The sequence below is a fragment of the Panthera leo genome, chromosome D2 (genome assembly GCF_018350215.1).
Source record: "Panthera leo isolate Ple1 chromosome D2, P.leo_Ple1_pat1.1, whole genome shotgun sequence".
Lineage (NCBI taxonomy): Eukaryota > Metazoa > Chordata > Mammalia > Carnivora > Felidae > Panthera > Panthera leo.
This window is the reverse complement of record NC_056689.1, coordinates 13,622,827-13,634,125: the sequence shown is the minus strand read 5'-3', so window position 1 is coordinate 13,634,125 and position 11,299 is coordinate 13,622,827. Positions and strand designations below refer to the sequence as shown.

The 11,299-nt window shown below is 48.5% G+C and overlaps 1 long non-coding RNA gene across 1 annotated transcript; it reads left to right on the top strand.

The window, feature by feature from the left end:
- Nucleotides 1-6,472: 6,472 nt before the first annotated feature.
- Nucleotides 6,473-9,874, top strand: LOC122202544. The gene is made up of 3 exons (XR_006194720.1): nucleotides 6,473-6,556; nucleotides 7,752-7,988; nucleotides 8,759-9,874. It is a non-coding gene; the product is annotated as an uncharacterized LOC122202544 (long non-coding RNA).
- Nucleotides 9,875-11,299: the final 1,425 nt, after the last annotated feature.

Genomic DNA, 11,299 nt, shown 5'->3' with positions numbered 1-11,299 from the left:
GGTGGGGAATCTATGCTAACAGTAAGGAGCCTCCTTGGGATTCTCTCTCCCTCTCTGCCCCTCCCCCAGTCATGCACACCCACGCTCTCTCTCTCTCTCTCTCTCAAAATAAATAAATAAACCTAAAAAAATTAAATGGACTGAGTAGGCATATTTAATAAATAGTGATCTGGGCTTAAAAATCTCCTTAAAACTTTTTCAATCTCTAACTTATAAAGTCAAAATCATACTTAACACTGCACATATTCATTCACTGACTGGTTTATTCATTCAACAAATATTTTTGAACATGTCCTATGTTGGACCCAGGAAATGAGGCCAGGCAGGTACAGCCTGCATGCACAAAGCCTAAAATCTGGCAGAGCAAATGGGCGTGGAACACGAAACTATCTGACACAAGGGAAGGGTCCCGGGTGACAGGTGAAAGGGTGCTTGGGGGGGACCCACCCCCCCAGGAGACACACAGTCGTGCCTGGATACTCCATTTGGTGGCCTCTTTCCTTGTCCTAAGAAAGGGCATGGGGAACTGCTTCCTACCATCACGATAGGTAATATCATTTTTTTCCCCTCTGAAGGGTCAGAGGGACAAAACCCATCAGTGCCTCCATTTCTACTGGGCTGGCTGTCCAAACAGACTGGGTCTATGCAGCATGAAAATGAATTTAGATAAAAGCTCATTTTATTTTTGTTTTAAGTTTATTTATTTTGAGGGACAGAAAGAGAGAGGGAGAGAGAGAATCCCAAGCACACTCCACGCTATCAGCACAGAGCCTGACGCGGGGCTTGAATCCCTGAACCTCGAGATCGTGTCCTGAGCTGAAATCGAGAGTCAGACACTTAACTGACTGAACCACCCAGGCGCCCTACTAAAAGCTCATTTTAAAAATCAACAAACTACGGGCCTGTGGGCGGTTCATCGGGTTAAGCTTCTGGAATGGATTTTGGCTCAGGTCGTGATCCATGTTCTTGGGTTCGAGCCCAGGCTGAGCACAGAGCCTGCTTGTGATTCTTTCTTTGACCCTTTCCTGATCTCTCTCTCTCTTTCTCTCTCTTAAAATAAACATTAAAAAAATTTTTTTTAATGTTTATTTATTATTGAAAGACAGAGACAGAGCATGAGCAGGGAAGGGGCAGAGAGAGAGGGAGACACAGAATCCGAAGCAGGCTCCAGGCTCTGAGCCGTCAGCACAGAGCCCGACGCGGGGCTCGAACTCACAAACCGCGAGATCATGACCTGAGCTGAAGTCAGACGCTCAACCAACTGAGCCACCCAGGCGCCCCTAAATAAACATTTTTTTTTAAAAATCAACAAATGAAGCAGGTATTTCATAAACATGATGCCAAACCACAGAGCTCGTAGATGAGTGAGCTGTCCCCAGCCCTCGTTACACAGAACCCCGTCCTCATCCCTATGATCCTCTTGCTGTGTGACCCCCCCCCGGGATGCAGGCCTCTGCCCCGCTGGGCCTGGCGTTTCAAGGGTTTGTCACTGTATGGGCCTTGGCTCTCCTCTGTATTAGCAGCTCCCATATTCTCAAATAGGGGACCCCTTTTCAGACCCCCCAAAATATGGCAGACTCACATGTGATAATGGTTGTATGTTTACCACTTCTTGATCAAGAAAATACAGCATGACAAAAGCCCGTAAAGAATTTAGGTATGCCGGGGCGCCTGGGTGGCTCAGTCGGTTCAGCGTTCCGACTCCCCCTCAGGTCATGATCTCGCGGCTCACGAGTTCGAGCCCCGCGTCGGGCTCTGTGCTGACCGCTCGGAGCCTGGAACCTGCTCGGAGCCTGGAACCTGGTCCGACTCTTGATTTCAGCTCAGGTCACGATCTCAGGGTTCTGGGATCGAATTCTGCTCAGCATGGAGCTGCTTAAGATTCTGTCTCTCTCCCCCACTCTGCCTCTCTCTTCTTGCTCACTCTCTCTCTCTCTAAAATAGAATTAAAAAAACAAAGATGTATGGTGGTGATTTGTCTCAAATAAATGAAAACCAATTGTGAGCTTTAAAAAATCTTTTAAGGCTAAGTGATAGGAATCAAGCCTATCACTCAGTATTTATAGATCCACGATTGAACTCTGCCATCACCGCCCCCTCCCTCCTAACTGGGATCTACTGAGGTCAACTATAATTCTCAAGCCAGCATGTGCTAGAAAAATAATAAACTCCTTTATCAGCAGAGATTGGAAATTTCCTAACTCCGCCGAACCACAAAATATTAGCTCATTAAATGTCATCATTTAGAGATGATGAAAAAGAGGCCAGGGAGTCGAGTGCCTTCCCAGAGTCTTTTTTGCAGGGACTTCAGGGATGTCGGTGTCTAGGGGGAATCAAGGTCACAGAATACGTAACTGTCCGGCACCCCAATAATTTAATTCAGTACGAATGAAAATGACTTCACTTCTTGGTGGGGACCCCGCATTTCCTTAGGTGGCAATGCAATAATCAAGGCCACAGAAGTGGGCTTGGAAGCCACAAGGAAGAAATGGGGAGAGTGGTGGAGTCCACCTGCCTTGTCTACACTCTCCCTGAAGAGAGCAGACTGGACTGTCCACGGACCACAACACTCTCGGACGGCAGCTTCCAATCCCGAAGCCAGCGAGACTCACTACTGATGTGCTTTGTCAAATCCGTCAGCTTGGAGACGTTCAAAAAGGTCAAGTGAACCGTAAGACGGCTGGGGTTTGGCCCTTTTGAGGGACGGCCCAGAACGTAGTTGGGCAACGTGAGTCCTTAATTCCGAAAGTTAAAATTATTCTAAGTCCCGGGGATGTCAGGTACAGCATGGTGACTACAGTTAATAACACTGTACTGCATATTTGAAAGTTGTTAAGGGGATAAATCTTAAAAGTTCCCATCATCACAAGAAAAAAAAAAAAAAAAAGAAACCTCTGTAATTATGTGTGGTGAAAGATGTGAGTTAGGTTTATTGCGGTGATCGTTTCGCAATGCATACAAATATCGAATCATTATGTGTACCTGAAACTAAAATAATGTCGTATGTCAGTGCCTGAACATAAAATAAGGTAGCTCTGTGATTTCCATGATGGACAGGCACTCAAATAACCCAAAGGGCAGATAATAATATAGTAAAAGTTGTCAGACCTGAAAATGAGGCTATGATGTTTTATATAGAAGCTTTGGCTTTCAAATTATACGTTTAACTAGATCAACACATAAATTGTCTCCTGGTTTAAAGCATCCGACACGGAACGGATGTGACCATGTGCATCCTGGGTGACAGCAAGACCCTCCGTGTGACGGAGGAAACACTGGTGCTCTGGATGAAGCCCCGAGCTGGATAAATCCGGCTGTCTGCTTGATGAGCCCCAATCGGTGCTTTCTGTGAGGTGGGGACGAAAACAGCACAGAGCTTCTAGGGCTGCCATGGGAACATGTAAGTCACCACGTTCTTGCACAGGGGCTGCTATGGAGTCAGGACGGAACGCACTTAACATGGCGTCTGGCGTCTTAGAAAACATCCATGACATCATTTCTTGGTTTGTTGACTGACTGATCGATTGTAACTCACCGGAAAACAGACCGATGTTTGTCTGGAGTATGAACAGGGATGAAGTTTTGTCCTTCATCACTCCCTATGGTTCTCTGCACCAGTCGGTTGAGTAAGTGCCCCGCCTGACTCAGCAGCAATTGTGTCAGTGCCATCTGTGGCTTCCCTCGGTGTGGACGGACAGCACCTTGCACTGTTGTGCGTGCAAACTCACGCCCCCGTTTATATTGGAACACAATGCTAGGGGCGCCTGGGTGGCTCAGTCAGTTAAGCATCCGACTCTTGGTTTCGGCTCAAGTCACGATCTCACGGTTCGTGGGTTCGAGCCCCGCATCGGGCTCTGCGCTGACAGTGTGGAGCCTGCTTGGGATTCTCTCTCTCTCCTCCCCGCCACCTCTGCCCCTCCCCTGTTCGCTCTCTCTCAATAAATAAATAAATAAATTTAAAAAAAAAAAAAAAAACACAGTGCTAACCCCCCGACCCGCTGCCAGCGTTTGGTCACACGGAGGAGAATGGTCCCAGAATTCACATGGAACCAAAGGGTAAATTGAGAGCCTTTTAAGGAAAAGTCTGTGGAATATAAAATAAAAATGCCTTCGGGGATCGACCTACCTCCAGGTGTGGCGGGGAGGAGAGGACTCACTTGGGCAGGCTGCTGGACTAATGGAGCTCGTGAGCGTGCTAATCGGTGGGGGAAATGCTTCTAAACGTCATCCAGTAATGCGGCCCTTGCCTGGTCCACCGAGATGCGAGGTGCCAACATCTCCGTGTAACCGCACGCAGAACCGCCGAGATTCCAGACCCTCAACACACCCGCCAGAGATGCCTCGTATGCATCCAAGCGCTTCAGTGAATCCGTCTAGGATAGTCTCTCCTCTGGTGTCCAAACCAAAGAGAAAACCTGTTCCCAGACCGAGCAGGGCTTTCAGAAACTAGGTGACTATTCACCAAGGAGACGTTGAGGACATTTGCCTGCAAATAATTGTGATAGAAAAGAATCAATTAGGGCCCCATCTGCAGTTCGTTAATATGATCCGTTGAAAAAGGAGGCCAGATTCACCGAGTCAGTCCGAAAGGCTAAAAATAGGACTAATGTGAGCCTGGCCCAGTGCACTGAAGGCAATAAAAAGACCTCTACATCTGCTAGAGCAGGAGTCCCTGGACGCTCCCTGACTCTTTACTACTTATCCTCAGTGGTAATTGGGAAGGGAGGCATTTATCTGCTTTCCAGAAAAAGCAAAAAACATTCCGTGAGGATCACTGTGGCCAAAAATATCATCCTGTGCTGATGCAGGAGAATCAACAGAGGTTGTTTTCTTAGCACAAATCTCCTTCTAAATTGTCCGAAGGAATGCATCTCCCTCGAAAAGATTTACGAGTCACTTGGGCAGCAATTGCCAAGGTGCGGTGGGGCAACGATCATGCATTTTTTTTTTAAAGGAGTTTATTTATTGTGATGTGTTTATTCCAAAGAATATAAACACACCCAACCTGTGACTCCAAGGCTTTGCCGTCTGCAGAGATGGAAAAAAGGAAATCAGAAGGTGGCACACCTTTGAACGTTTGAAAACTGGAAAATAGTCTTCTAGGGCCGAAGCCGGTTGGGTTCCCGTGGCTCGGACAAGTGATGTGTGCACAGAATCATTTTCGTAGCCTCGCTGAACACGGAACCAGCGAGATCTCCAAATGCCCAGTGAAAACCCGCGAAGTTGCAAGGACCACTTGGTTTTCTCCCTACATTAAGAAGTCTTCATCCAAATGACCTGAGCAACAGTATAGGATTCCTTTTCGGATCACCAATCTCTGGGATCTCTGAAGTTGAACCAAGTGTACCCCATGCCCCGGAGGGGACAAGAAAGAGCGGTTTACCTTTTTGAGCCAGCTAGAGGCTACGGGCACAAGGAAGGAGTTCCTGAAGACTTTTGACAGCTTACTCCACCCCCAGGCCCTTATCCTCATTTTTTGAACCACAGCCATTCACATCCTGGGATGTTGAGGGGATGCCCCGGTAGGAGGCACGAGGACCCTGGGTGCACCTGGATGGGACTGGGATTTCAGAGGACACCTGAAATCTGGTGGGGAGGTCAGCGTGGGGAGTGAGCCATCCACTCACACGGAGAAAAGAGGGGTTTGATGCCTTTTTACTTCGCACTAAACCTCTCATCTCTGGTTAAAGAAACTGTGGCTCATTCCACGATGGAATACTATTGAGTTAGAGCAGATGCGGAAGCAGAGAAAAAGAGAAAGCAGTTGCGGAATAACACGTTAGCACGATTTGCTTTTGTGCAAAAGGAGAGGACTTAAATATGCTTGTGTATAAACGTAGAGTGTTTCTGGAAGGATTTACCGAAAGCATTAACGATAGTTGCTTATCCAACAACGGTAAGAGAGGGGGCACCGAGTGTGGGGAGAAGGCTTTTAAGTTCCACTTTGGAGCCATCTGTGTGTTGGCAATTTTTGCAATGATCTCTGCCGCTTTGATAACAAAGGCCTTTTCAAAGATAGCAAACAATGGGAAAATAGTCCAAAGCTTGCATCGATGCCCCCGGAATTTTAGACCATGGGACGTTTGTTAGAGTGAGCGGTTCACTTGCATTTACAACATAATCACAGTACGTAATGCACGTTACCTAATAATCATCATGACGGAGACCAGCATTCCCATATTAACCACGATCCAGCACGCACGTTGCATAACAGTCTCACGTAAGAAGCCTCTTTCTGCAGAAGCACAGGATGGACACGTGGGCATGAGCTTGGATCGCCCCGGCTCCAGCTGATGAGACAGCCCCTGTCCCTCTGGCTGTAATCACAGCCCCCGATCCACGTCAGGCACTGGCTGAGTCGCATCGCAGACATCAGCTCTCGTCTTCCCGGTAACTCTCGGCTGTTGGTTCCACGTCTCTGTTTACAGATGAGGAAATCGAAGCTTTGAAAGTTTACCCCATTATTGTGACAGCGACACTGGCACCCTCCCGGCCACAGCACGAAGTTCTCCCTCGGATTACGGATTACGTTTCCCCATCCTCCCGACAATGAAATGTGAGTAGAAGTGAGGTGTGTCGTTTGAGGCTAATGTAACCTGCGCTTTCTCTCACCCTCCGCGCGGAGATCTCCAAGGCCCTAGGGGTCGGCGAGCCTGGGCTCCTGAATCGCCGCCTGAGGACGGTCACCCACTGTCCTGAACTGGACGTAAATATCAGTGCTAAGGCTGTGAAATCGGAGGGGTTCTTTGTTACTGCTGCCCGTGTTACCCTAAGTAATGCAAAGTGCCAGAATGCAGTTGGATTTCAAAGGAAAGAGGGCTGGGCCAGGACGCTGGGGCCACTCGCCTGCAAAGCACGCTCCCTTCCCGCCATGCTGAAATGCTCCCAAGCCATACCGTGTAGCTACTCAGCTCATCTGTGGCCTTAGCCAGCCGCCGGCCCACCGTGGGGCCTGGGACCCAAGCCAAGAGGCGAAACGATAGGGGTCAGGGCAGACGGCACCCCAGCCATGCAACAGCTCCCCGGCTACCTTTCTCTGCACAGAAGAGGAGGGGGCGGGGGTCCCAGGGGGCGGGGGGCTCCCAGACAGGCTGCAGTTCATCAGCAGTGTCTTCGGGAATCGCTCCGCCAGGGAAGGCTCTGATGCCAGCTTCACCTCCCGTCTTCCTCCATCGCCTGCCTCAGCCCCTGCTCTGCGACGGCTGATACGCAAACCGCTGTGCTTCCAACCACTTTCCCTCTGGGAAGCCGTGGGCCTGGTCGGCGACGGCCTTCTTGTCTACTCGTTCCCCCGGCCCGTTTCTGGTCACAGATGGAGGGATGTGATGAGCCACCGAGAATCCGAGGAGGAGGCTGTCTAGTCCAAAAGGGGCTGCGGATGTGGGAGTCGGGATCAGAGCTCCAAAAATATTCTGTATTTCAGAAGCTGTCTTATCCCCTGCGTGGCTGGGTGGCCCAGAGAGATCCATTGTCCGGTGAGGGGCCCTCGTAATGAGCTGCGGGGAACAGAAAAGCCGTCATCTTTGGGGAACACGGGATGTGGCTTCGATTTGGGGTGTATCTTTGGCTCCTTTGTTTAGGCGTGGTCCCTGCAAGCTAAAAAGAGATGTATACCACACAAATAAGAGGAGAGAAGCAAGGAGAAAAAACATTCGAGGGGTCTTTGCTGACCTTCCGGGGGGTGGGGGTTCCTTAGAGGAAGGCTCAGTTCTTGGGCTATCCGTTAGCCACTGCTCTGCCCGCCCGCACAGCTTCCCGGCACCCTCCGTGAGCGAGCGGCGTGCTGGTGATAGACCTCACATCTGTGCAAGGCCCCAGAGGAGTCAGCTCAGACCACGTCAGCTCTCCCTGCATGACTTCCATGAGGACAGCATGGCTGGCGGGTGGTCAAAAACCAGAAGCGAGGCCCAAACCCTGGAGACAAAGGCGGAACTGTCCGGTCCAAACCAACCATAGCCACTGGGGAATGAGAACAACGTGCTTATGTGGTAAGCCCTGCAGAGAGATACTTTTCTAATATTTTCCAAGACCTCAGCTTTCTTTTCTTTTTTTCTAATAAAATCCTACGCGAGACAATGTTACACGGCAGTTGCTTCACCAACGTTGCATCACATTCTCACTGGCAGTGTTAGCGTTTAACCATCCTAGAAAACCAGGATATTTGTATCCTGAAAACGCAAGTAAGTAATTTCCTCTTTCAGTTCTAAGTGTCTCACTGGTACCTCCAGAAGCTTCTGTGAAATCTGGTAAGAAAAAAGGTAATCGATAATGTTATTTTAGGGGGCACCTGGGTGGCTCAGTTGGTTGGGCATCCGGCTTCGGCTCAGGGCACGATCTCACGGTTCATGAGTTTGAGCCCCGCTTCGGGCTCCGGGCTGACAGCTCAGAGCCTGGAGCCTGCTGCGGATTCTGTGTCTCTCTCTCTCTCTCTCTCTGCCCCTCCTTCACACTCTGTCTCTCTCCCCTTCTCTCAAAAATAAATAAACATTTAAAAAACTTTTTTTTAAATAATGTTATTTTAGGATAAAACACTGTATTAAATTTTTTTTTTAAAGAAAAGCATTTTTTTGCCTCCATTCTAGTTTTTTAAAGAACCGCAATCATTGGGAATATTTCTTGGTTAAGTAGCACGAGTGCATTTATCAGCGGCATCCTTTTCTTGTTTCTGACAACGTAACTTTCCGTACGTTGGCGCACTCCCTAGCCTGACAACAGATACCTCCTCCAGTTTGTAGGACACAGTCACCCTTTGTTCCAGACTCCCTGGAAGGCACTGAGGAGCCGGCGGTGATCAGCTCAGCCCTCGTGGACCTTATGCTCTGCTGGAAGGAAGAGACGAACCCCAAGAAGCTGAGCCGCCGTGTCGACTCGTACTCGGCAGACCACCCTTGCTGCATAAGGTACAACATTTCAGCTGCATATCCACGTGCCCCAGAAACACAGTGGGAAACCTGAGCCAGCCTTCCTCGTGACTTCAGGCCTCGCCCCGACTCCAGTGGAGACAAGCCAAAATGTTTCAGCTCCCAACCCAGGGCAGATCTCAAATATGACACGTGACTCAAAAGCAGTCGGTGAGATATGGCCCCTTCGGCGAGTGTCTGATTGGTTCCAGAGGAAAGAGTTTAGACAGCCCGGCTCAGAGCACACGTCTGGAGGGGAGTCCTCGGGGTCTGGGTTTCTGGCAGGCCTCCGGGCTCAGGGACTAGCAGGGCTCGCTACGTGCTCACACGTGAAGCGCCTGTGAGACACGCAGCCCGTGGAAGCCAGCGGGGCTGGTCCCACCTGCAAGCTGCTTACCTCACTCCACCACCCCCTGAGGGGGGGAGGCTGGAACATGTTTCCAGGGAGTGGCAGCCTCTTAAGGCTATAATAATGTCGATCAACTCGAATGGACTAATATCACAACACTGTGATGGGGTCTTCAAGAAAAGATACTAAAACGGTCGCGTTATCGGAGAGCTGAGCACGCTAAAGTTGACCGTCTTACTCTGGGCCAAGCCAAGTGGTGAGTCAGTCAGGGACAAGGCTGACATTTTCTTTTCAGCAAGTCATATTTCCTTCCATTAAAAAAAGTAATGGAGAAGCCAGACCCCAAACGACAAACGCTGTAAGATTCCACTTCTACGAGCTCCTGAGAGGAGTCAAATTCATAGAGACAGAAAGGAGACCGGTGGCTGCCAGAGGCTGGTGGGTGAGGCGTGGAAATGGGGAGTTAGCGTTTCATGGGGACAGACTTTCAGTTGGGAAGATAAGAAAGTTCTGGAGACGGATGGTAGTTGATGGTTGCCCACGGTGGGAACGTCCTTAATGCCACTTAAAAAATGGTTAAAGTGGTAAATTTGCGTTCTGTATATTTTATCACAATAAAAAAAGTTATGGAAATATTCGCTCTGATTCTTTAATTAGATCCTTTGAAGATGAATTGTGTTCTGTTTAGCATTTTCTTTCTGTATGTGGGCTGGCCTTTCCGCAAGGCATCAGACAGAGACTCTTAAGGACAGAGACTATTATTTATCCTTTGAGCCCCTCAGCACCAGTACACATCCCTAATATATAATGTGGGACAAATGTTATTTGAAAGAAAAAAAAAAAGAATGAACAAATGGATCCAGCATTGCCTCATCAGCAAAGGTCATGTCACGGCACCGGGTTTTTTCTAAAAACATGTTCACAGAACAGTAACAACAACAAAGACAAAGGACATTATTGAGTGTTTTGCATTCAGAGTAATTAAGATTCTCAATCCAAAAAAAAAAAAATTGTTAAATACACATATGTAGTCATAGTGAAAGTTTCCTGCCTACATTTCCCATAAAGCTCTTACTTCACTCTAATAAGAGGTAGGAGTGATGAACGAATGAATGGCTTTCCTTCCTGGTCCACGGAGTTAGATTTTCCCCATCTGGATATCAGAGCCTTCCATGCAGAGAAAGAGAGTGTCCTGCTGGTCCCTGAGGAAATAAAGGAAGCACCTAAAGTTGGTCCAGCATCAACGTCCCTTTCCGGGGCAGCTCCCTCCTCTGGGTGAGACAGGAAGTGATCACTGGCCGCCCTCCCACTGACTCAGCCGTGAAACCTTTACAGTAATTCGACTTCACTACACTGATGCTTCCTTGGGCGAAGACTTTCTCATTTTTCTGGTAAAACAGATCTCTGAGGCTCGAGAAACCCAACAGCAAGAGAAAGGAATGCTTGCGTTACTCAAAGCCAGAGAGCATGGATGGCGGAGAGAACTGAGACGCCTTTCTCCCTCAGCTTTCTTTTCAGTGCTGAGCCACCCTCCCAGTGTCCTCAAATTCCTAAGGGTTTTTTTTTTTTTAATCTCACATTTTGGTACTAAATAAATCCAACCATTTGTGCACTCTAGTCCTTTTTAGCAAAGAGTGCGTTAGCTGTTTTCTCTGCAGAACAAAACCAAAACCCCATCCAAATGAAAAGCTGCACACAAAAATAAGGGATGTCTTCTGATCGGTGCAGTAGAATTGCCATGAATTTTTTTTGGTGGCATTAAGTACATTCACGATGCTGTGCAGCCATCACCACCATCCGTCTCTAACGTTTGGGGAGATCTCAAAATATGTAATCATGGTGAGAAAGCTTTTTTCTGGGCTCAGAAATTCGGAATGACAGAAACTATCATTTGTGGCATTATCATGGAGGAGAATCTGAAAAACCTCCGGCCACAAAATACCTAGATATGCTGCACAAAAATAACACACACGGTTTTAAAAGCACAGCTGAGATCAGTAAAGGAAATCCCTGAGGCCAAAGCGGGCTGAACACCGGAGCAGGTGCGGAC